The 23,480-nt window shown below is 37.5% G+C and overlaps 1 long non-coding RNA gene across 1 annotated transcript in view; it reads left to right on the top strand.

The window, feature by feature from the left end:
• LOC138852793 (uncharacterized) overlaps positions 1–23,269 on the top strand; it is a 169,922-nt gene extending 146,653 nt beyond the window's left edge. The window contains exon 3 of the long non-coding RNA XR_011392084.1: positions 23,215–23,269. This is a non-coding gene — a long non-coding RNA (uncharacterized lncRNA). The remainder of the gene's footprint in view (positions 1–23,214) is intronic.
• The last annotated feature ends 211 nt before the right edge of the window (positions 23,270–23,480 follow it).

Genomic DNA, 23,480 nt, shown 5'->3' with positions numbered 1-23,480 from the left:
GTGATAATTGCAGCGTCATTAGTTATAAAATAATGGTTATAAATTTGGTAAAAAATATTGTGAATAATGATAATTGCCACAGTAATGATACCGACGGCATAAATGAACTTACATGGAGACCAAATAAAACTCAAACTGAAGCCCACTTCATTAAACTAAAGATGTTAATGAGAAATCATATCAGATGATCGACACCATGCCCAGCCCTTCTAGGGTAGGGTAGGTGCCTGAGTCCGAGCCTTTAGCTCATAAGACTGTCATTCCCATTAGCCCCCTTGGGGCGGGGATGACAGACCAGAGAGGCCTAGCTTGTGGCTAGGCCTGGGGACAGTTGGTCCCAAAGATGAGGAGGTACTTGTGCCTCCTCCCATGGGAGACTTAGGTCTCAGACACTCCCTAAAGAGGGAGCCAAGGCCGGGCCACCACTTGGTAAAGGCCCGGGCCGGGAGAATACCGGCGAATATTTAATAATAATAAATAATCATATCAGATAAGGTCACATGATCAAAGTCAGATTACATGAGCTAAGTCAGGTTCAGGAACAAGTGACTTCAGGGCCTAAGATGATGTGGAATTTGTTTAATAACTGCAATTATTATACAAATAATTTCATTTACATATACTGAGAGCAACTTCTCAGTTAGAACTTTTTTTTCATTATATCTCGTAATATGGTTATGAATTCCTTTGTTTCTATGATCTTTATTTGTATTTTATTAAGCAGTTTTTAAACCGCTGGAATCTTTTTTTTTTTTTTTTTTAGTGTTTTATTTTTTAAGTTGTATCCATTTTTCTTGAACTTGTAAATATTTTTCAACCTTTCTAAAATCAATGTGTTTGTGTGTGTGTGTGTGTGTGTGTGTGTGTGTGTGTGTGTGTGTGTGTGTGTGTGTGTGTGTGTGTGTGTGTGTGTGTGTGTATTCGTGTGTGTGCTTAAGCTTGGTTTTTCATTCTCTGCCATTTATCAAACTTATTTCCAGTAAATTTCTTTCATCTCATTGAGTTTCTGAGCAATTGTGACTTCACTTAAGTAGAATATATCAGAACGTCTAAAATAAACATTTGTATAGAAAAGTATTATAGCGGAGCTATCCCAAAAATATGAGAAAAAAAAAATAAAACAATAGCCCTTTTGTCGCCTAATAGCTTGAATGATGATAGTTCTGGATATATTAGCCAAGGGAATGATCATACTGGGTATACCAGGCACCCATGAGAATGATTGTACTGAATGCAGTAATAACTCGTGTGAATGATCTTAGTGGATACAGTTTCCGCCTATGGATCCATAGATATGATCGTACAGAAGCCACCCAATGGTATAATTGCACTTGAAAAAAATAACTAAACCAAGGAACGGGCGGGGATGATTCTGATCATAGCCATCTGGCCAAGTGGCTTACACATCTTCCTTTAGTATTAGGACTCGCTTACCATGAGTTCAATCCCCATCTGTTCCGTGGTTTGATTGCAATCTTGTTATTACGATTTCGTTAGTTATGGCTGTAAATGATACAGTAGTCACCCAAGAGAATGATGGCGCTGCATTCAATATTCACTCATGGGAATGATAGTACTGGCTATAGTAGTCACCCATGGAAATAATCGTGTTGAATACAGTGATCATCCATGTGGATGATAGCACTGCATATAGTAATTACCCAGGAGAATGATTGTTGTGCATATAGTAGTCACCCACTGGAATGCTCTGTAATTCAATCGGATCACAATTAAACACTAGAACATAGAAAATAATTACTCCTGTGCACTCTGACATGGCGCGAATAATGACGAGTGACGTTGATTGTGCTGGAATGCTTTGTAGTTTAGGTCTGTTCCGATTAAACAACAGACTGGACCTACAGTGAACGTGGCGAGAGTAATGACCTCTATCTCACGTTGAATGTCCCAAATAAAGTGTGAATAGTGTAAAATGTGTGTGTATATATATATATATATATATATATATATATATATATATATATATATATATATATATATATATATATATATATATTATTATTTTATTATCACACTGGCCGATTCCCACCAAGGCAGGGTGGCCCGAAAAAGAAAAACTTTCACCATCATTCACTCCATCACTATCTTGCCAGAAGGGTGCTTTACACTACAGTTTTTAAACTGCAACATTAACACCCCTCCTTCAGAGTGCAGGCACCGTACTTCCCATCTCCAGGACTCAAGTCCGGCCTGCCGGTTTCCCTGAACCCCTTCATAAATGTTACTTTGCTCACACTCCAACAGCACGTCAAGTATTAAAAACCATTTGTCTCCATTCACTCCTATCAAACACGCTCACGCATGCCTGCTGGAAGTCCAAGCCCCTCGCACACAAAACCTCCTTTACCCCCTCCCTCCAACCTTTCCTAGGCCGACCCCTACCCCGCCTTCCTTCCACTACAGACTGATACACTCTTGAAGTTATTCTGTTTCGTTCCATTCTCTCCACATGTCCGAACCACCTCAACAACCCTTCCTCCGCCCTCTGGACAACAGTTTTGGTAATCCCGCACCTCCTCCTAACTTCCAAACTACGAATTCTCTGCATTATATTCACACCACACATTGCTCTCAGACATGACATCTCCACTGCCTCCAGCCTTCTCCTCGCTGCAACATTCATCACCCATGCTTCACACCCATATAAGAGCGTTGGTAAAACTATACTTTCATACATTCCCCTCTTTGCCTCCAAGGACAAAGTTCTTTGTCTCCACAGACTCCTAAGTGCACCACTCACCCTTTTCCCCTCATCAATTCTATGATTCTCCTCATCTTTCATAGAACCATCCGCTGACATGTCAACTCCCAAATATCTGAATACATTCACCTCCTCCATACTCTCTCCCTCCAATCTGATATCCAATCTTTCATCACCTAATCTTTTTGTTATCCTCATAACCTTACTCTTTCCTGTATTCACTTTCAATTTTCTTCTTTTGCACACCCTACCAAATTCATCCCCCAATCTCTGCAACTTCTCTTCAGAATCTCCCAAGAGCACAGTATATATATATATATATATATATATATATATATATATATATATATATATATATATATATATATATATATATATATATAATGTAATATTATTAGTCGTGCCGAATAGGTAAAACTGGTCAATTATCATGAACTCGTTTAAAATTAAGTTCTTTCTAAAATTTTCTCATACGTTTTAAAATATATATTTTTTTCATTTTTGTTAATGTAAAAATTAATAATTTTATACCAAAAGTACCTTAGAAAATTTACCTAACCTTATTATAATAGCCGCAATTTAATTTAGCCTAATCCCACCAATTATATTTTAAATAAGTTTACAATAACTTAATAAACAAACATAATGAAATATATTTTTTTCCGTTAGGTTCAGAATAATTTTTGCGAAATTATTTTCGCTTGCCTTATTCGACAAGAAGAAGGTTGCTATTTATGTCAAAATCGCAAGTTTTACCTAATCGGCACGACATATATATATATATATATATATATATATATATATATATATATATATATATATTTATTCCGAATAGGCCGAACTTCCGTAAAAATCGGACTTTTCCAAAAAAAAAAAAAAAAAAAATAATTCTTTTCCTTGACAATAATATTAAATTTTTTTATATCATTGTCATTGACAATAAAATAGCTATCAATCTGCAAAAAAAAAATTGAAAATTTAATTTTTAATGGAGGTCGGTCTATTTGATATATTCGGCTTATTAGGTACGACATATATTAATATATCATAGAAATTTTAAATTTTATTTAGTGTCTAAAATAGACGCTATGTATATTTTTTACGTTATGTTCGTAAAAATTTTCGCAGATTTATGCCCCCCCCAAAAAAAAAAAAAAAATTACTCTGCTTATTCAGCAGAAAACACCGTTGCCATTCAGGTCTAACTCGCCGGTTTGGCTTATTCGGCATGATTTTCTATATATATAATGTAGCTTCACGTATTACATACCAGCACTTGTGTAGTGTAGCAGCTACTTGTAAGTAATGTTGCGGATAAGAGGTACTTAGACATTAATATTGTAAGAATTGTATCCATCGGCGACTTACATTGACGGCATTGTAGCCAATCATTTACCACTTCCTATAACATTTTCAGTCAGCTAACCCGTCAGACGCCAGGTAATGAGTGGTTATGAGCCCATAACTATATATTTTGCTGGACACTGACAAACGAGTTGGGGGTAACAGTATGTCCATAAACTTGCAGATAGTTCACGTTTGTGCAATAAGTTGTGTGTGAATGCAAATTTCAGTGTGTTTCCCTCTCCTGTAACTGAGTCACCATCCCGTCCTCGAACTTGGAAAACGAAGAGTTAACAGCAGTTTAGCAACCAATGCGTGTCTCGTCCTGATACTTAGGTCGCCAGTTTGTTAAATCGACATTGGTTGCTAACAAAATGTACAATAAAGGTTAATTTAGGTTAGATTAGCTCAGTTTAACTTAGAATAAACATTATTTTGTCGATGGTTGATTCATCTGGAAATCAACTCATTTTAAAGTGTTCGTAAACGAACTCACAATTTGGAGGACAGATTAAAATATCGGTTTTTTCTGAAGAAGAAAAAACAGTGGGCGTTAATGACTTAGTGATGAATTAATTTTATTTTTTAACTAAGCCTATAATCTGAAATAAACCTAGATGTCATTTAGGTCCGTTCTGGATAATTATCAAGCGAGCGAAAAAGGAATGAGAAGACAGTATAGAGAAGTCATGTTAGGTGAAGAGGTAATAGGCTTTTATTCATATTTCTCTTTCATACGCGATTTGATAATTGTCTACGACGGGCCGAAACACCGTCTAATTCTATCTTCAGTTTGTGTTAATTGTAATTTGTTCCAGCTATGGCGTTTTGGCTTTTATTCTTTGCAGTTCGTGTTGTCTTGACTACCTTCTACATTATAAACTGCTCGTCGCTCCAATGGGATCCCTTTAATACTGAATAATAGATGTTTTAATATTGCTTCTAAGTATTCCATTTATGAAAGAGTTCAAGTGGCCCGACACAAAAATTTTAAATTAATTTATATATATTTCCCTGGACTTTTTTAAACTCTTATGCTTATAAGTAAGTGATATCCGAGTAATACTAGCGAGAAACCACCATTAGCCTATCCACACCTCTGAATATCATTAAACAGCAGCTCTTCCTATTAGTTCCATACATTACACCTCCACACTCCACAATCATTGGAAACACACTGTTCCTCATTACAAAATGCATCATCATTACAATATCCATCAACACCTCACATTGAATAATCATAGCTATACACTGCAGCTACCTCAGTTACTCTCACCCTACAATTACACGAATGCAACCACCTAAACTTTAACCAACATCTGCAGTCCTCTATCACAGGAATCCAATTGCAGCTTTTACCGTTGCACCCATACGTTTCCAGTTTAGAAAACGCACTTAACCTTTCACCTACTTCACTCCTCAGTTAAACGCGACTGCATAAACCTCACCCCTAGCTAGCATAGGATACAGTATGAAGCTCTTGTCAATAGACACACTTGCTTCTCAAACATAGGAAACAGACAGTATCTGGCAACAACACCATCCTCGCTCCGCAATTATAAAAAAAATGACTGCCGCTCCCCTTAACACTAGCAGCATAAAATCTTTCAAAACACAACGCATGTCATACAAGTTCCCCCACACCCACCCCCTCAGTGCTAGAAACCAAATTATAGACCAATTCATAAATAAGCCATATTTAGGAGAGCAATCTTATGACGATGTTTCGGTCCGTCCCGGTCCATTATTAAGGCACCAGAGGGTAGAGAAGGAGACAAGGCCGGAAGACTGATCGTTTAGAGGCAGGTGAAAGGAGTCTTAGTAGTAATAGTCGTGGTGGTGGAGGAAGCAGCAGCACCTGCACCAGCAGCATCACCAGGACCAGCATCACAACCACCACCACCAGCATCACCACCACCACCACCAGCATCACCACCACCACCACCAGCATCACCACCACCAGCATCACCACCACCACCAGCAGCATCACCACCACCACCAGCAGCATCACCACCACCACCAGCAGCTCCACCACCAGCACCACCACCAGCACCGCCGCCACAACCGCCACCACGGCCACCACCAACACCATCACCAACACCACCACAACCACCACCACCAACAACACTACCACTACCACCACCACCACCACTACCACCACCAACACTATCACCATCACTACCACCACCACCACCACCACCAACACCAACACCAACACCAACACCACCACCACCACCACCACCAACACTACCAACGACACCAACACTACCATCACCAACACTACCATCACCAACACTACCATCACCAACACTACCATCACCAACACTACCATCACCAACACTACCACCACCACTACCAACAACACACACACACACATACACACACACACAAATACTAATGTATAATGTGTGTGTGTGTGTGTGTGTGTGTGTGTGTGTGTGTGTGTGTGTGTGTGTGTGTGGAGCCGAATAGGTAAAACTGGTCATTTAGCAAGAACTCATTTAAGTCCTTTCCAAAATTTTCTCTTTTACGTTTTAAAAATATATTTTTTTAAATTTATGTTAATGTAAAAATTAATAATTTTTGTACCAAAAGAACTTTAGAAAACCTACCTAACCTTATTATATCAAGCGCAATTTAATTTAGCCTAAACCAACTAAATATATTTTAGACGAGTTTACAATAATTTAATAAAGACAATGAAATATATGTCTTCATTCAGAATTATTTTTTTGCTAAATTATTGCATGCACAAATTTTCGCCTGCCTTATTCGGCAAGAAGAGCTTTGCTATTTAAGCCAAAATCGCAAGTTTTACCTATTCGGCACTAATAGGTAGATAGGCTCTTTTGGTATAAAATTATTAATTTTTACATCTACATTTTTAAAAAAAGTATCTTCAAAACTAAAAGAAAAAACTTTAGAAAGGACTTAATTTTAAACGAGTTCTTGCAAATTGACCAATTTTACCTATTCGGCACGACACACACACACACACACACACACACACACACACACACACACACACACACACACACACACACACACATATATATATATATATATATATATATTGAGGTAGTAGGTTGGTAGACAGCAACCACCCAGGGAAGTACTACCGTCCTGCCAGATGACTGTGAAACAAAAACCTGTAACTGTTTTGCATGATGGTAGGATTGCTGGTTTCTTTTTCTGCCTCATAAACACGCTAAGATAACAGGGATATCTTGCTACTCCTACTTACACTTTGGTCACACTTCACAGACACGCACATGCATATATATATATACATACATCTAGGTTTTTCTCCTTTTTCTAAATAGCTCTTGTTCTTTTTTATTTCTTCTATTGTCCATGGGGAAGTGGAAAAGAATCTTTCCTCCGTAAGCCATGCGTGTCGTATGAGGCGACTAAAATGCCGGGAGCAATGGGCTAGTAACCCCTTCTCCTGTATACAATTACTAAAAAAGAGAAGAAGAAAAACTTTATAAAACTGGGTTGCTTAAATGTGCGTGGATGTAGTGCGGATGACAAGAAACAGATGATTGCTGATGTTATGAATGAAAAGAAGTTGGATGTCCTGGCCCTAAGCGAAACAAAGCTGAAGGGGGTAGGAGAGTTTCAGTAGGGGGAAATAAATGGGATTAAATCTGGAGTATCTGAGAGAGTTAGAGCAAAGGAAGGGGTAGCAGTAATGTTAAATGATCAGTTATGGAAGGAGAAAAGAGAATATGAATGTGTAAATTCAAGAATTATGTGGATTAAAGTAAAGGTTGGATGCGAGAAGTGGGTCATAATAAGCGTGTATGCACCTGGAGAAGAGAGGAATGCAGAGGAGAGAGAGAGATTTTGGGAGATGTTAAGTGAATGTATAGGAGCCTTTGAACCAAGTGAGAGAGTAATTGTGGTAGGGGACTTGAATGCTAAAGTAGGAGAAACTTTTAGAGAGGGTGTGGTAGGTAAGTTTGGGGTGCCAGGTGTAAATGATAATGGGAGCCCTTTGATTGAACTTTGTATAGAAAGGGGTTTAGTTATAGGTAATACATATTTTAAGAAAAAGAGGATAAATAAGTATACACGATATGATGTAGGGCGAAATGACAGTAGTTTGTTGGATTATGTATTGGTAGATAAAAGACTGTTGAGTAGACTTCAGGATGTACATGTTTATAGAGGGGCCACAGATATATCAGATCACTTTCTAGTTGTAGCTACACTGAGAGTAAAAGGTAGATGGGATACAAGGAGAATAGAAGCATCAGGGAAGAGAGAGGTGAAGGTTTATAAACTAAAAGAGGAGGCAGTTATGGTAAGATATAAACAGCTATTGGAGGATAGATGGGCTAATGAGAGCATAGGCAATGGGGTCGAAGAGGTATGGGGTAGGTTTAAAAATGTAGTGTTAGAGTGTTCAGCAGAAGTTTGTGGTTATAGGAAAGTGGGTGCAGGAGGGAAGAGGAGCGATTGGTGGAATGATGATGTAAAGAGAGTAGTAAGAGAGAAAAAGTTAGCATATGAGAAGTTTTTACAAAGTAGAAGTGATGCAAGGAGGGAAGAGTATATGGAGAAAAAGAGAGAAGTTAAGAGAGTGGTGAAGCAATGTAAAAAGAGAGCAAATGAGAGAGTGGGTGAGATGTTATCAACAAATTTTGTTGAAAATAAGAAAAAGTTTTGGAGTGAGATTAACAAGTTAAGAAAGCCTAGAGAACAAATGGATTTGTCAGTTAAAAATAGGAGAGGAGAGTTATTAAATGGAGAGTTAGAGGTATTGGGAAGATGGAAGGAATATTTTGAGGAATTGTTAAATGTTGATGAAGATAGGGAAGCTGTGATTTCGTGTATAGGGCAAGGAGGAATAACATCTTGTAGGAGTGAGGAAGAGCCAGTTGTGAGTGTGGGGGAAGTTCGTGAGGCAGTAGGTAAAATGAAAGGGGGTAAGGCAGCCGGGATTGATGGGATAAAGATAGAAATGTTAAAAGCAGGTGGGGATATAGTTTTGGAGTGGTTGGTGCAATTATTTAATAAATGTATGGAAGAGGGTAAGGTACCTAGGGATTGGCAGAGAGCATGCATGGTTCCTTTGTATAAAGGCAAAGGGGATAAAAGAGAGTGCAAAAATTATAGGGGGATAAGTCTGTTGAGTGTACCTGGTAAAGTGTATGGTAGAGTTATAATTGAAAGAATTAAGAGTAAGACGGAGAATAGGATAGCAGATGAACAAGGAGGCTTTAGGAAAGGTAGGGGGTGTGTGGACCAGGTGTTTACAGTGAAACATATAAGTGAACAGTATTTAGATAAGGCTAAAGAGGTCTTTGTGGCATTTATGGATTTGGAAAAGGCGTATGACAGGGTGGATAGGGGGGCAATGTGGCAGATGTTGCAAGTGTATGGTGTAGGAGGTAGGTTACTGAAAGCAGTGAAGAGTTTTTACGAGGATAGTGAGGCTCAAGTTAGAGTATGTAGGAAAGAGGGAAATTTTTTCCCAGTAAAAGTAGGCCTTAGACAAGGATGTGTGATGTCACCGTGGTTGTTTAATATATTTATAGATGGGGTTGTAAGAGAAGTAAATGCGAGGGTCTTGGCAAGAGGCGTGGAGTTAAAAGATAAAGAATCACACACAAAGTGGGAGTTGTCACAGCTGCTCTTTGCTGATGACACTGTGCTCTTGGGAGATTCTGAAGAGAAGTTGCAGAGATTGGTGGATGAATTTGGTAGGGTGTGCAAAAGAAGAAAATTAAAGGTGAATACAGGAAAGAGTAAGGTTATGAGGATAACAAAAAGATTAGGTGATGAAAGATTGAATATCAGATTGGAGGGAGAGAGTATGGAGGAGGTGAACGTATTCAGATATTTGGGAGTGGACGTGTCAGCGGATGGGTCTATGAAAGATGAGGTGAATCATAGAATTGATGAGGGAAAAAGAGTGAGTGGTGCACTTAGGAGTCTGTGGAGACAGAGAACTTTGTCCTTGGAGGCAAAGAGGGGAATGTATGAGAGTATAGTTTTACCAACGCTCTTATATGGGTGTGAAGCGTGGGTGATGAATGTTGCAGCGAGGAGAAGGCTGGAGGCAGTGGAGATGTCATGTCTGAGGGCAATGTGTGGTGTGAATATAATGCAGAGAATTCGTAGTTTGGAAGTTAGGAGGAGGTGCGGGATTACCAAAACTGTTGTCCAGAGGGCTGAGGAAGGGTTGTTGAGGTGGTTCGGACATGTAGAGAGAATGGAGCGAAATAGAATGACTTCAAGAGTGTATCAGTCTGTAGTGGAAGGAAGGCGGGGTAGGGGTCGGCCTAGGAAGGGTTGGAGGGAGGGGGTAAAGGAGGTTTTGTGTGCGAGGGGCTTGGACTTCCAGCAGGCATGCGTGAGCGTGTTTGATAGGAGTGAATGGAGACAAATGGTTTTTAATACTTGACGTGCTGTTGGAGTGTGAGCAAAGTAACATTTATGAAGGGATTCAGGGAAACCGGCAGGCCGGACTTGAGTCCTGGAGATGGGAAGTACAGTGCCTGCACTCTGAAGGAGGGGTGTTAATGTTGCAGTTTAAAAACTGTAGTGTAAAGCACCCTTCTGGCAAGACAGTGATGGAGTGAATGATGGTGAAAGTTTTTCTTTTTCGGGCCACCCTGCCTTGGTGGGAATCGGCCGGTGTGATAATAAAAAAATAAAAAAAAAATATATATATATACATATCCTAGGTAGTAGGTTGGTAGACAGCAACCGCCCCGGGAGGTACTACCGTCCTGCCAAATGAGTGTAAAACGGAAGCCTGTAATTGTTTTACACGATGGTAGGATTGCTGGTGTCTTTTTTTTCTGTCTCATACACATGCAAGACTTCAGGTACGTCTTGCTACTTCTACTTACACTTAGGTCACACTACACATACATGTACAAGCATATATACACACACCCCTCTGGGTTTTCTTCTATTTTCTTTCTAGTTCTTGTTCTTGTTTATTTCCTCTTACCTCCATGGGGAAGTGGAACAGAATTCTTCCTCCCTAAGCTATGCGTGTTGTAAGAGGCGGCTAAAATGCCAGGAGCAAGGGGCTAATAACCCCTTCTCTTGTATATATTACTAAATGTAAAAGGAGAAACTTTCGTTTTTCCTTTTGGGCCACCCTGTATCGGTGGGATACGGCCGGTGTGTTGAAAGATTATATATATATATATATATATATATATATATATATATATATATATATATATATATATATATATATATATATATATAATATATATATATTAATATATATATATATATATATATATATATATATATATATACATATATATACATATATATACATACATATATATATATATATATATACATATATATACATACATATATATATAGGTTAGTAGGTTGGTAGACAGCAACCACCCAGGGAAGTACTACCGTCCTGCCAGATGACTGTGAAACAAAAACCTGTAACTGTTTTGCATGATGGTAGGATTGCTGGTTTCTTTTTCTGTCTCATAAACACGCTAAGATAACAGGGATATCTTGCTACTCCTACTTACACTTTGGTCACACTTCATAGACACGCACATGCATATATATATATATACATACATCTAGGTTTTTCTCCTTTTTCTAAATAGCTCTTGTTCTTTTTATTTCTTCTATTGTCCATGGGGAAGTGGAAAAGAATCTTTCCTCCGTAAGCCATGCGTGTCGTATGAGGCGACTAAAATGCCGGGAGCAATGGGCTAGTAACCCCTTCTCCTGTATACAATTACTAAAAAAGAGAAGAAGAAAAACTTTATAAAACTGGGTTGCTTAAATGTGCGTGGATGTAGTGCGGATGACAAGAAACAGATGATTGCTGATGTTATGAATGAAAAGAAGTTGGATGTCCTGGCCCTAAGCGAAACAAAGCTGAAGGGGGTAGGAGAGTTTCAGTGGGGGGAAATAAATGGGATTAAATCTGGAGTATCTGAGAGAGTTAGAGCAAAGGAAGGGGTAGCAGTAATGTTAAATGATCAGTTATGGAAGGAGAAAAGAGAATATGAATGTGTAAATTCAAGAATTATGTGGATTAAAGTAAAGGTTGGATGCGAGAAGTGGGTCATAATAAGCGTGTATGCACCTGGAGAAGAGAGGAATGCAGAGGAGAGAGAGAGATTTTGGGAGATGTTAAGTGAATGTATAGGAGCCTTTGAACCAAGTGAGAGAGTAATTGTGGTAGGGGACTTGAATGCTAAAGTAGGAGAAACTTTTAGAGAGGGTGTGGTAGGTAAGTTTGGGGTGCCAGGTGTAAATGATAATGGGAGCCCTTTGATTGAACTTTGTATAGAAAGGGGTTTAGTTATAGGTAATACATATTTTAAGAAAAAGAGGATAAATAAGTATACACGATATGATGTAGGGCGAAATGACAGTAGTTTGTTGGATTATGTATTGGTAGATAAAAGACTGTTGAGTAGACTTCAGGATGTACATGTTTATAGAGGGGCCACAGATATATCAGATCACTTTCTAGTTGTAGCTACACTGAGAGTAAAAGGTAGATGGGATACAAGGAGAATAGAAGCATCAGGGAAGAGAGAGGTAAAGGTTTATAAACTAAAAGAGGAGGCAGTTAGGGTAAGATATAAACAGCTATTGGAGGATAGATGGGCTAATGAGAGCATAGGCAATGGGGTCGAAGAGGTATGGGGTAGGTTTAAAAATGTAGTGTTAGAGTGTTCAGCAGAAGTTTGTGGTTACAGGAAAGTGGGTGCAGGAGGGAAGAGGAGCGATTGGTGGAATGATGATGTAAAGAGAGTAGTAAGGGAGAAAAAGTTAGCATATGAGAAGTTTTTACAAAGTAGAAGTGATGCAAGGAGGGAAGAGTATATGGAGAAAAAGAGAGAAGTTAAGAGAGTGGTGAAGCAATGTAAAAAGAGAGCAAATGAGAGAGTGGGTGAGATGTTATCAACAAATTTTGTTGAAAATAAGAAAAAGTTTTGGAGTGAGATTAACAAGTTAAGAAAGCCTAGAGAACAAATGGATTTGTCAGTTAAAAATAGGAGAGGAGAGTTATTAAATGGAGAGTTAGAGGTATTGGGAAGATGGAAGGAATATTTTGAGGAATTGTTAAATGTTGATGAAGATAGGGAAGCTGTGATTTCGTGTATAGGGCAAGGAGGAATAACATCTTGTAGGAGTGAGGAAGAGTCAGTTGTGAGTGTGGGGGAAGTTCGTGAGGCAGTAGGTAAAATGAAAGGGGGTAAGGCAGCCGGGATTGATGGGATAAAGATAGAAATGTTAAAAGCAGGTGGGGATATAGTTTTGGAGTGGTTGGTGCAATTATTTAATAAATGTATGGAAGAGGGTAAGGTACCTAGGGATTGGCAGAGAGCATGCATAGTTCCTTTGTATAAAGGCAAAGGGGATAAAAGAGAGTGCAAAAATTATAGGGGGATAAGTCTGTTGAGTGTACCTGGTAAAGTGTATGGTAGAGTTATAATTGAAAGAATTAAGAGTAAGACGGAGAATAGGATAGCAGATGAACAAGGAGGCTTTAGGAAAGGTAGGGGGTGTGTGGACCAGGTGTTTACAGTGAAACATATAAGTGAACAGTATTTAGATAAGGCTAAAGAGGTCTTTGTGGCATTTATGGATTTGGAAAAGGCGTATGACAGGGTGGATAGGGGGGCAATGTGGCAGATGTTGCAAGTGTATGGTGTAGGAGGTAGGTTACTGAAAGCAGTGAAGAGTTTTTACGAGGATAGTGAGGCTCAAGTTAGAGTATGTAGGAAAGAGGGGAATTTTTTCCCAGTAAAAGTAGGCCTTAGACAAGGATGTGTGATGTCACCGTGGTTGTTTAATATATTTATAGATGGGGTTGTAAGAGAAGTAAATGCGAGGGTCTTGGCAAGAGGCGTGGAGTTAAAAGATAAAGAATCACACACAAAGTGGGAGTTGTCACAGCTGCTCTTTGCTGATGACACTGTGCTCTTGGGAGATTCTGAAGAGAAGTTGCAGAGATTGGTGGATGAATTTGGTAGGGTGTGCAAAAGAAGAAAATTAAAGGTGAATACAGGAAAGAGTAAGGTTATGAGGATAACAAAAAGATTAGGTGATGAAAGATTGAATATCAGATTGGAGGGAGAGAGTATGGAGGAGGTGAACGTATTCAGATATTTGGGAGTGGACGTGTCAGCGGATGGGTCTATGAAAGATGAGGTGAATCATAGAATTGATGAGGGAAAAAGAGTGAGTGGTGCACTTAGGAGTCTGTGGAGACAAAGAACTTTGTCCTTGGAGGCAAAGAGGGGAATGTATGAGAGTATAGTTTTACCAACGCTCTTATATGGGTGTGAAGCGTGGGTGATGAATGTTGCAGCGAGGAGAAGGCTGGAGGCAGTGGAGATGTCATGTCTGAGGGCAATGTGTGGTGTGAATATAATGCAGAGAATTCGTAGTTTGGAAGTTAGGAGGAGGTGCGGGATTACCAAAACTGTTGTCCAGAGGGCTGAGGAAGGGTTGTTGAGGTGGTTCGGACATGTAGAGAGAATGGAGCGAAACAGAATGACTTCAAGAGTGTATCAGTCTGTAGTGGAAGGAAGGCGGGGTAGGGGTCGGCCTAGGAAGGGTTGGAGGGAGGGGGTAAAGGAGGTTTTGTGTGCGAGGGGCTTGGACTTCCAGCAGGCATGCGTGAGCGTGTTTGATAGGAGTGAATGGAGACAAATGGTTTTTAATACTTGACGTGCTGTTGGAGTGTGAGCAAAGTAACATTTATGAAGGGATTCAGGGAAACCGGCAGGCCGGACTTGAGTCCTGGAGATGGGAAGTACAGTGCCTGCACTCTGAAGGAGGGGTGTTAATGTTGCAGTTTAAAAACTGTAGTGTAAAGCACCCTTCTGGCAAGACAGTGATGGAGTGAATGATGGTGAAAGTTTTTCTTTTTCGGGCCACCCTGCCTTGGTGGGAATCGGCCGGTGTGATAATAAAAAAAAATAAAATATATATATATATATATATATATATATATATATATATATATATATATATATAATGTATATATATATAATACACACACACCCACACCGAGAACCTTATGGTCAAACAATTAAAGGAGCCATTTCGTTTATCACACGAGAGGCACTGATGATGCCCGGGGCTAAGGAGATGGGCGATAAAGCTTGCTCTGGGGAGCGTTAACAGCGCACACGCGCCCAACACTCACCCAGGCCAAATGATAAACTTAAGGACATACAAGCAAACATAAAGAGCCGCATAAAGCCTGCTCATGGGTACCCGTAAACCGGCTTCAATAAAGCTGGGCGACAGCCGCTCTCTTACACACAAGTCCCTGGGCCAACTTCTGTGCTGTGCTTCAAAACTTATATTTCAGCGATACTCGGAATGCTATATAAAAGAATCTTAAGAGAGGCTGAAATGTTCCGCTCAACAATTTCTGGGAAAAGGTGTTTCTGATAAGGTTGTTTATCTTTCCGCAGGCGCTGAAGAGCTAGCTTCGTCCTCCATGGAAGAGACAAGCAACAGTAAAACTGCGTGCGCGCGCATGTGTGCGTGAACGCTCGAGTATGTGGATGAAGGACATTTGAAAACCTCACTGTATAGGTGGGAAAGAATATTAGATCTTCAGTATATGTGTGGGGAGGGGGGTATTGATGTGGGGTTAAATTGTAAACTAAGGGGGAGAGGAATCTGTTGTTGTAGTTCCATTAAGAAATGTTTCAGTTACATATTTGTAATTATAAACTGGATTATCGGTCACAATATGTTAGTTTTATTCTGCGAAGAAATACTATTGTGCAGTTATTTTCTGTGCATAAACACTGTACAAACATTTGACATTACCATGTACAGCAAAATTAAATGCATTTATGAATATGCATAGCAAAAAAATACCCGAGAACTTGAAGTATGTAGCTGTATTAATGAAAAACTCGATGTATTATCATTGATTTGGTATTCTTCATTATAAGCTATATAAATTCCGAGTAAAATGTGTTAAACTCAATCATAAATAAAGAGTAACATTTTTAGCACTTTTGTCAAGTAATTACAAGAACAATTGGCTCTCGCATATAATAGTAACTGAAATGCTACAAATATTTCCCGTAGAGTTGCACAAGCTTGACGAAAACATTGCAACCTGGCTAACATAAGCTTATCTGCTTGTTGGAAGTTATGATAAAGTGGATTTGAACGTTTCGACGAGGACATTAGTCGTGGCAATTAGGAAGATGAATATTAATTTATATTTTACAGTAATGATTAGAGCAAAAATATAATGATAATAACGAAGATGATCACAGTATACATAATACACACACACACACACACACACACACACACACATATATATATATATATATATATATATATATATATATATATATATATATATATATATATATATATATATGTCGTGCCGAATAGGCAGAACTTGCGATCTTGGCTTAAATAGCAACGTTCATCTTGCCATATAGGACAAGTGAAAATTTGTGTATGCAATAATTTCGCCAAAATCATTCTGAACCTAACGAAAAAAATATATTTCACTGTGTTTGTTTAGTATTAAATTACTGTAAACAAATTTAAAATATATTTAGTTGGGTTACGCTAAAATAAATTGCGCTTGTTATAATAAGGTTAGGTAAGTTTTCTAAGATTCTTTTGGTGCAAAATTATAAATTTTTACATCAACATTAATGAAAAAAATATAACTTTAAACGTATAAGAGAAAATTTCAGAAAGGACTTAATTTTAAATGAGTTCTTGCTAATTGACCAGTTTTACATATTCGGCACGACATATAGATATATATATATATATATATATATATATATATATATATATATATATATATATATATATATATATATATATATATATAAATATATATTTATTTATTTATTTATTGCTGCCTTGGAACAAAGTCTAGCGCAAGTTGGACGCCAAGGTATTGGTCCAGTGTGGTGAGAATGGTATAGCACTGTGTACCTTATTCCAAGGTTCGTGGATTCGACTCACCTTAAGCCAGAGATCAGTGTTTGTGTTTAGTTCGCCTGTTCTTGCGAATTCCTTGCATTGTTAAAATCTCTAGTAAGGCTGGTGCATGCAGGGGTTGATATGAAAAGCTGTAAGCCTTCTCTCTGAAAGCTGGCTGCCTTCGATCAAAGTCTAGTGCAAGCTGGACTCCAAGGTATTGGTCCAGTGTGCGTACCTTGTTCCAAGGTTCGTAGGTTGGAGTCTCCTTCAGCCAGAGATCAGTTTATATATATATATATATATATATATATATATATATATATATATATATATATATATATATATATTATATATATATATACACGTGTATATATATATATACACGTGTATATATATATATATATATATATATATATATTATATATATATATATATATATATATATAGACGTGTATATATATATATATATATATATATATATATATATATATATATATATATATATATATATATATATATATATATATATATATAATTGTGAGGGAAAAGTTCAATAGATAGGAGTAGCGAGGGAGTATATAGTAACAATAGTTGCATTGCCGGCTACTTGTTAAGGTAAGTTAAAGCTCCCGCTATTCCCGCCTTTTTTCCCCCACCCCGAAAGTGATAGTTTGATTGCCGGCTGCTTGTTAAGGTAGGGTCAGTCTAGCTCCCTCTATCCCTTCCCCTCCTTCTCCCCCCCCCCCGAAAGGTGACGTATGGGCTCCGGTCCAAACAGTAACCACTAGACTCACAGCTCCCAGCACTACTGTAAGTACATGCCTGTCTTGTATTCTAGTGGATTTATTGGTTGAAAGCTTCACTTTTGACCAATAATAAACTTAGTCCTTTCAGTCTTGCTCTAAGTTGACTGTTGTAATAATCACCACATCTTTTAGGTATTGTACTTATCATGGAGAGTGATTATTTAAGCAGTGGGTAACCTGTCTCTTTCCAGCTTGGATGACAGAGAGGGTCACCTGCCAATCAACGAGTAGAATTGAAGGAGACGGACTAACGTTCTGAAATGTCCCAATTTTTGATCCACTTACCTGTTTGTGTATGCAAGTAGCAGGATATAACCCCTCATCATTGCAGTGGGAAAAAAACCTGCTTTCCTGTCATCTGGACGGATTATTGACGGCTAGAAAATCTGTGAAGAACGAGCCGGTGGGTTGTCATCAACACCTGCGACCCCCCCCCCCACATCATCGGCAATGGCTACGATTTCAATAACACGCAGTGTCACCAACACCAGACACCCAAATTTTATATTAACGTTGAACTCGGTTATTTATATTTTTCATTTTCTTTAATGTAGGATCAATATTTCATATTTATGTGTTTTATATTTTATATTTTCTAAATAAAAGTGTTTGTTTTCAGTTCTTATTCTTTTTCTATACATTAATTTTCATGAGGAGGAGCCAGCCTTGGTAATACTGTCTGAAGTTGTTACAGGGCTGAGTAAGCCTTCACACACACACACACACACACACACACACACACACATATATATATATATATTGTTGCAACCCCTGAATGGGTTACAATGATTATTATGTATATATAATGTATATTATCTTTTCATATAATTTTATATTGCTTATATTTGCGATAATAGCTAAATCGTAAATATATTGCTTTATATTGTTATTTGACGTAGCTTATGTTGTTAGGATGTTACATATTACATATTGTTAGGATGTACATAATATGTGCTCAGTTCAAGTCTTGATTGTCAGACTACTGTAATTATCGCTTGTCGCTCGTTATACTGCCGGCTTCTGAGCTGTGCTGTCCACGGGACTATCACGTGATCGTGATTGGACAGATTGGTGGTTGGACAGATTGTCTGTCTCATTATTCTTGTTAGCTCTGTAGAACTCTGTTCACAGAACATTGTATAGACTTCGTCATTTTCGATGTTGTACTGAGGTTGTGTGTCACATAGACACTCTGAGCATCTCAGGTCCCGAGCTGTAGCTTATGACCTAATTTGTACTGGTTTCTGTGTATTGTCACAGTCAGGGTTTTTCCTATGCTGAACTTAGATTCAGTAGTATGGGAGTTTTGTAACTTTTGTGGAGGATCTGCTGATGGTCCCTACTTAGTGTCGTTATATTATCTCCTTGATCCTGATTGTGTCGCAGTCGCTTGTTATATGGCTATTGGGCTTAGCATTCTTTTCATTGTTCAAGCAGACTGTTCTGGTTGCCAGTCGGTCAAGAAGTTATTTTATTTGAGGACTTTGTCAGTCACTTGTTTAAGTCTAGTCGAGTAGTGAGACATAGTGAACTACTTAGAGCACTTACACGCATACACAAACTTACTTGTACATATTTGTAATATCTTATTAAATGTTAATGTACCAGACGGTACCTAAGAATTATAAATGTGATATGTGCTTTCAGCACAATAATATTGAACTCGAGAGATTGATATTATTTTCATTACTGTGATTAATTTAATTTACTTTGATAATATACCTCTAGACTTAATAAATTTATTAAATTTGAATTTCTCTAGTTAGTAGCCTACCAGTTGTAATCCTGAAGCACTATTGAATCTTAAGGAATTCTAATGGATAATTGGACAAGGATACTGACTACTTGTTACGAAAACCCAGTAACAGGCTGGATGCTAGAAGGGAAGCCCTTTCTAGTATTCACTGGAGATCTCTAAGCTTTTAGAATCACGTTTTTTGTAACATATATATATATATATAATGTCGGGCCGAATATGTAAAACTGGTCAATTAGCAAGAACTCATTTAAAATTAAGTCCTTTCGAAAATTTTCTCTTATACGTTTAAAGATATATTTTTTTTCATTAATGTTAATGTAAAAAATTTTAATTTTGCTCCAAAAGAATCTTAGAAAACTTACCTAACCTTATTATAACAAGAACAATTTATTTTAGCCTAACCCAACTAAATATATTTTAGATTTGTTTACAGTAATTTAATACTAAACAAACACAGTGAAATATAATTTTTTCGTTAGATTCAGGATGATTTTTGCAAAATTATTGCAAAAACAAATTTTCACTTGTCCTACATGGCAAGATGAACGTTGCTTTTTCAATGGCATTAACGTGTTCGAGGAAGGAATCCCTAGTCTTCTTGGAGTGGCGTGATTGCTTCCCACTCCAGTCGTATTGTATGACTCCTGCACGACTAGTTTCTCCTAATATGATAATAATAATAATAATGCTTTATCATTATATCTTAAAATGAGTTTTTAATGATCTTTAATTAACATTTTCTTCCATCTCTTCGTTGCTATCATCTCCCCCCATCCCCTCTCTTTCCTCCCCTTCCTTCATTCTCCCTCTATTTTTCTACTTTCTTCTTCCATTATCCTTCTCTGTCTATACTTTTACCCTTTCAAATTCCTTCCTTCCCTGGTTTTCCTCCTCCCTTTCTTCTCACCCCCTTTATATACCTTCTAATCTCCTCATCCCTTCTCCCTCTACTCTTTCCTTCCACTGCTCCCTTACTTTTTCCCCCTTTCTCCCTCGCTTAATTTTTCTACCCTCTTCCGATCAACAGTGTAAGTGCTAACAGAGACTGTATCAGAGCAATAATCCTATTAATACTTAACAAGTGGGTTTAAGATCTAACGATTTTACGTAAATCATTAAAGGAGTTGATCAAGAGCTTGAGTGCGTTTTGAGGGTGTATAGGTTTAGGTACTAGGCTTTTTAAATTTTTTTCGGGTAAAACCTCTGGGCATTAAGAACACAAACCATCTCTAAACTTACGTCAAGAGAGACTTTAATTCTTGAAATGTCGACAAAAGTAAGGAAGGTGTGGAAAATACTGTATATTCTCCAAAAATACAGTGTATTTTATATCTAATTTGATGGCCTATATTGTAGGCAATAAAAATTAATTTGTAAATAAATTATGAACCAGCGATGGGTGAGCGTCGCTGGGGAGGGGGGGGGGGAGACGCCATTATGGTAAAGGCACGCTAATGAAATGTGCCTAAATTTCATCGCTCTGAAAGTTAAAGTGTAGTTAAAACTTCCCAAACAGGAGCCGAAATTGTTGGATTTGCATTCCTGCATAACGTGAGCATTAAGCAGATGCACAGGACAGCTTAGGAACCCCAGCTAAGTCATGTCTATTTTGTGTTGAAATTCTGGCCAGTATTTTCTTCATAATTTAGGCAAGGGGGTTGGTATGACACACCGTAATCTACAGACTAATTGGCGAGTCTTATTATTATAAATTCTCCTTCAATGTTAATGTATTCACATTTCAAATTTAATATACAGTCCACATATTTATGTTAATGTTTTTACCAGAATTCCTGGTGATGTATATTTCGTTTGAAATTAAAATAGGTCCAGAGTGACTTGTGGAGAGAGATATTATCGTAGGTATCGAAGGAGGACATTTTTTGCGACCAAGGTGTCCTAAAATTCCTTCTTGTCTCTGTAACCTTGATACAGAATAATTATCTTTGTTACCATTTACTGGTATGTATCTTATGAATTACATCCAGGTAAATTTAATTTTCCACAAGATTAGTACTTCATTAACTCTTACTGAGAAATATACTTCCGTTGGCGAGTGTGTGTGTGTTTTTTTAGTGTATATATATATATATATATATATATATATATATATATATATATATATATTTATATATATGCGCTAAGATCACAGTAAACAGGTGATTTCAGAATATGCAAAACAACCACTGTGAAAGAATAGAGAAGCTCCAAGCGCTTTCGTGATGATGTGAGTAGTCACGAAAGCGATTGGAACTTCTCTATTCTTTCACAGTGGTTGTTTTGTATATATATATATATATATATATATATATATATATATATATATATGTAAGATACACATTTATCTGTTTGTTTATTCTATAAACAAATACATCTTTGTTTATATAGTCTTCTCTCGAATAGAAATTTGAAAATAAGTTGACCATCAAGGTATTGGTCGAACTTGAGAATTTGTTATAACATTATTATATCGAAAGGGAAGCGCTCCACTCGTAAGGGCCACACAGCACCTGGTGAATAGAACATAACCATGTTCGATCTTTGAAAGGGAGGGGCAGCCTCTATGCCTCGGATCATGAGACCTTCACCGGCATCATGAAGGCAATAATACCCAAGATGCTTTAATGGTTAATTTATACTTTCCTCTCCTCGGCAACGTTTATTACAGCGCAAATCGCCTGATTTTGATTTAACATTTTATCAGTATTGGTTATTAGCAATACTAACGTTGAACAAATTAGTGATAAAGCGGTAATTTTCAAATTTCTAAAAATAATAAAAGTGGCTTTTTAAAACTCTGGTAAACTCTGCAGATACAAAAAAAAAAATGTGGAAACTCCAAGAAAACGCGCGGAAATCCCTGACCCAGGCTGATAGAGTTGGTTGATTACCCCTTATTATCCCAGCCACTAATCATTTGCTTCTTGTGGCTGAAAATCTTGTTGCCTTTCCCAGCTACTGATTGAAGCCTTGATCAAAAGCTTACAAACTAGGGAAACTCAAAGCAAAGTTTGCGCAGTCCACGCTGCGTTAAACGGAAAAGAAGACTTATTATATATGGATTATTAAATATTCGGGGATTAATTCTCACAGCTGTAGCGTCTGTTTATTCTTTAGAACATCACGCCAGAGAAGTATTTCTGTGGTTGCCTGACTCATTATTATGTTAAAAAAAATTTTGTTTCTGGTACCTAAATATAATTTCCAAATTTACTTTTATATATTAAGAAAATAAGTTTACTTTTTTTTGACATATCAATTACGATTGATAACTTTTTTTCTAGTTTATAAATTAGTATTTTTCCACAAGTCTGCAAGTCATGGCCGTGATCTTGCAGACACACGCGTTTACTCACATTAATGGGATATCTGAGCTTTCGTAAACACGTCGTGAGATACAAAACTGAAAATACTGAAAAGATATAGTTTGAGTTTTAATACTGTGACTCGTCGCTGATCTTATATAATGTTGAGCATTTTCTTATGCCATATCATGTTCAAAATTAACAGTTCGCTATTTATCTCTTTCATTTAGATATTAATAACTATATATTTTAAAATTTAGAAAGGCAGGTACTGACTTTTACACCATACGAATCCCTCTAACATCATTTCTGCCTTTTCAGAGGGACGTGTTGAGAGATTCAGAAAGCAGTGAGGAGACAAGAGAACAAGTAGGTGACTTTTATGTGACTTCTGTGGGGAAAATAATATAATTGTATATGATAAACTTCGCGCTGGATGGTTTGCAAAATAACGTAACCATTAAAACGTTTACATTATGAGTACTCCCAGATAAGTACCAGTTAAAATATGCATGTAGTTTCAGTTCAGGGGTATATACATGTCTCGGTGCATATACACTGAATCTGTCTGTCTCTCTCCCTTTTTT

Source organism: Cherax quadricarinatus, chromosome 16, assembly GCF_038502225.1.
Source record: "Cherax quadricarinatus isolate ZL_2023a chromosome 16, ASM3850222v1, whole genome shotgun sequence".
In the NCBI taxonomy this organism is placed as follows: domain Eukaryota; kingdom Metazoa; phylum Arthropoda; class Malacostraca; order Decapoda; family Parastacidae; genus Cherax; species Cherax quadricarinatus.
This window is presented reverse-complemented; position numbering and strand designations above follow the sequence as displayed.